This window comes from Schistocerca serialis, chromosome 6 (assembly GCF_023864345.2).
Source record: "Schistocerca serialis cubense isolate TAMUIC-IGC-003099 chromosome 6, iqSchSeri2.2, whole genome shotgun sequence".
Taxonomy (NCBI): Eukaryota; Metazoa; Arthropoda; class Insecta; order Orthoptera; family Acrididae; genus Schistocerca; species Schistocerca serialis.
In genome coordinates, this window is record NC_064643.1 from 478,696,577 (window position 1) to 478,700,749 (window position 4,173).

The following is a 4,173-nucleotide window of genomic DNA, read 5'->3' on the forward strand; positions in this document are numbered from 1 at the left end:
TCGGAAGATTAATTTTCCATCATCAGGCATCTGACCATGGACAATTATAGCCACACGTACAAAGTCAATTGCTTGATGTGACATAAATCCTCTAGAACAGGTAACGTATAACAAACGAAACTTTGGAAGATGCGAGTTTTGCTTGCTGGATTTAAAACTGGCACGAGAGGATCAGTAATTAAATTCTATAGGCTGTTTTCAGATATTTAACCTGTGAAACGAAGAAGAAATTGGTGTTAACATGACATATGTCAAAAACGTTGGGCTTGCAGATGACGTTACACTGTTTCTTTTGAGTATAAATAAGCTTTAGTAACCAACGGAAAAACGTAATACGGCAAGATGAGATGTAGATTTTAATATCAGTTATTACAAACGAAAATGACATATAACCCACACATCCAAAAAAGTAAACAGAAGGCTGAAAATGGCCTGGAGCGCTTTTGATGAACTAAACAGAGTTTTCAAAATCAAGGGAACTGGAAATCTTACAGTACATGGATAATCACTGTTCCGACTTACAACAATGAAACACGAACAATTAATGCGGAAACTATTTGAAAGCTGTTATTGTCAGCAAGGAATACGGAGGTCTGTGTTGCGAATAAGTATAAAAAAGAGAAAAACGAGCAAATGAGTCTTGTGATTTAGAGGTAGCGTATTCAATTTCCAACCGGAGGAAGATCTCAATACAAGTATTATTAGGCAAGGATTCGCTCGTATATGGAACTGAACGTACCGACAACAGTTTCAACATCGAAATTGCTGCGATAACAAGTCAGTAGAGTACTGCTGCCTCGGTTACGCCCGTATTACACGGTACTATAACTTTGTCGAAAAGCATTTGTATAAGAAGTTTTATAAATTCTTTGAAGGTGTATTAACGTACTTTTGTGACATCTACTGTAAAAGTTAGAAAACGGTCCTAGCTTTTATAAAAGAGATCTTTGACAACATACCAGTGGCATTAGGGCTTAACCAGCTTAAAAAATTTTGACCTTAGAGTACGAATGATTTCAACAAAAACCTATGTTGTTCATTATAAATTATTTTATCCGTGCATGAATGCAGTCCCTGTGTCGTAATTCACGATAGTAATATATATCAGACATTGGTGCTAGTGTGTTTGAAGTATTCATTTAAAGAAGTAGTTATTAAGGACTTATCCACATTTGCTCTTAATTGAACTGATATTCATCAGCATCACAGTTCATTGCACCTGGAGATATGCGTTTGAAATTATGATTTGCGTTTGGCCGCTGTTTAGCGTGTACGCAATTGACATTGATTTCTCGAATTACTATACCGCATACTTCGGTTTGTGTGTTTGCGAAGTGTAATTGAAATTAGCTTATGCCGACATGAATGTGTGAAAGTCCGTGTTTCTTTCTTTCAGCTTGATTGCTGTATTTCCTATGAAATACGGCGTTGTGAAGTAGTTGTGCCCAGTGATTAATATTTCATCTCGAATTCTCTATAACAGCCCTACAATGATTTTTCTGTTTTTAAATGCGCAGTATAATTTTTCCACAAGTACTATTTTGAGTGTGATTACTGTGACTTGTTATGTGAATCGTAACAGTCAGTGACAGTCGAGACTGCTACCAACCTAGTTATAGTTAATTACGAACAATGGGAAATTATAGGAAAAATTAAGGGTTTAGTATGAGTAATTTCTCTACGTTGTGTTAAACCACAAAAACACATCAATGACAAAGGCTGTCGATATTTCTATATTATGCTAGCTTCACGCGACATTTGCATGGTCACTGTTATTTCGTTGCGCGAATTGCATACGAAGTTCATATTTGGCAGAAGTATCAAAATCCAGATAAGAGCTGTTTCTCCTGTGGGATCAACAGAGTAGTTTGAAAAATGAGTGAGTCCAATGTGTGTAAATGAAGGAAGTAAAAAAACTGTAAAACTTAATGCTGACGCACCCTTTCAAGCTAGGGTTTCAAGGCATGGTTTCCATTTCTTGGAGTAAGATGTTTGAACAAAGACTACAAGTATGAACGGTGAAAATATTCCAGGAAAAAAATTACGAAAATCGCTGTGAGACAAGTATTTCGGCTGCGGACGCTACTCAACTAACTTCCCCACTATCGCACAGCAATATTTATTGCCAACAAGCCAGAGCTAACGTTAAGTTCTGTTCCTCTTAAGCAAGGCCGGTCTTAAGAGGCACTCTGGGGCTATAATGGTACTCTTATTGCAGCTTCATTCGCTAAAGTGACTGCTCACAAGAGGTTTCCAACTTTTCTAAAAATATCGCTCAAGTCCTCTTAAAAGACGGAATAGCCCATTAACAGCCAAGTTTCGCGGCAACGACGCTTAGAAATGACCAGAATCGTCGCATATAAGTCTGCAAATAACTAGTGGCAGTTTCACAGAGGAGTGGACAACTGGTCTCTAAACATGTCATAAGCCACTGATGTGTCACTGTGTCACATACTCATCGTAAGTTGAAAATAACAAGGAAAATAACACATATCAAAACTAATAATTTGCGTAGCTATAAAGATTTCAGTCATAGGTTCGGGTAAGAAGCAATGATACTGGCAGTCACTTCAGGAACAGCTGCGACTGATGCGGGTAACACATAAATCAGAAATTTTTATTTTCGTCTGCTGAATCATTACCGTCCTTGTACCGAAAGGTAGATCTTTACACTTCTATATGTATGTCTACAAGATGTGATCAAAAAGTTTCCGCCTGAGGGCGATGTTGCAGCGCATATCCAATATAGCACGAGTCCGATGAGGGTTTGTAAGCATCGACATGAAGGCTACCGATTAGTGTGGCATTTATTTCTCTCCGACGAGTGTACGGTAAGTGCGGAAGCGTAATCCATGTCGACGTTATTACCAAATACGTCCAAACAGGATCAGCGTGGATTTAATCTCTCCTTGACTGCCTAAGTGCCAACGGCCTTGCCGCAGTGGTAACACTGGTTCCCGTCAGATCACCGTAATTAAGCGCTGTCGGGCTGGGATAGCACTTGGATGGGTGACCATCCGGTCTGTCGAGCGCTGTTGGCAAGTGGGGTGCACTCAGCCCTTGTGAGGCAATCTGAGGAGCTACTTGACTGAGAAGTAGCGGCTCCGGTCACTGAAACTGACATACGGCCGGGAGGGCGGTGTGCTGACCACATGCCCCTACATATCCGCATACAGTGACGCCTGTGGGCTGAGGATGACACGGCGGCCGGTCGGTGCCGTTGGGCCTTCACGGCCTGTTCCAGAGGAGATGACTCCCAATGGACAGACATTGGTAGGCATGCATTACAGAATGAGGATTGCGTGTGGGGCAGCGTGTCTGTCGAAAACCAACCGTTGTGGACAAGAGGTGCTGCTGATTCATAATAACGCGTGCCTACCTATTGCGAATCTCATAACGCAGAAGGTATGCCATATGAGGTGTGAGGCAGTCTAGCACCCGTCCTATAGCCCTGAACTCTCCCTCTGCGATTATCACGCCTTCGGTCCCTTCAACAAGTCCTAGAAGGGTCGATAATTGCCATCAGACGAGAACGTGCAGCAGGCAGTTACGGAATTCTTCACGCAGCAGAACACGGTGTGTTTTACTAAACGGATATCTACAACCCATTGTGTCGGTGGCATGTCTACCTCAATGCTCACTGCAATTTTGCTGATTAGCTTACCGATTCTGGACTGTAAGGCCCACGAATGGAAACTTCTTTATAGCCACTTATACATCTTCACTCCACAAGACCCCTTGTGGTCCTATTCATGAATGGCGCGAGGAAAAAATGCTTGTCGGTAAAGCTACTGAAACGTCCCCTTAGAAAAATTAGTGAATTACTGTGCTGGTAAACCCCTTACGTTATTTGATACGCAATCTGATTTCAACAATCCGTACAAGAGAATGGCCATGACTAACGTTAACTTATACCTTTCACAAATCACTTACCTCACAAAAATCTTCGTTACTCGAACTACTGCAATACAGCGAGCGCCACTACTGCCAGCTCAATAAAAGATTCAAACTACTGAAGGCACTAACTACTAATAGGCATAATTAGAAAATGAAAGATTTTGATAGAGAACAAACAATGTATTTACCTTAATAGTGTTGAAAAGTCATTATATATATATATATATCTGTTCATGACATCCAGTCTCACAAATTTAGTCTCTGATGGACAGACGT

The 4,173-nt window shown here is 40.9% G+C and overlaps 1 pseudogene; it reads left to right on the forward strand.

Annotated features, from left to right (window-relative positions):
- Nucleotides 1–2,923: 2,923 nt before the first annotated feature.
- LOC126485515 (5S ribosomal RNA) lies at nucleotides 2,924–3,041 on the forward strand (annotated as a pseudogene).
- Nucleotides 3,042–4,173: the final 1,132 nt, after the last annotated feature.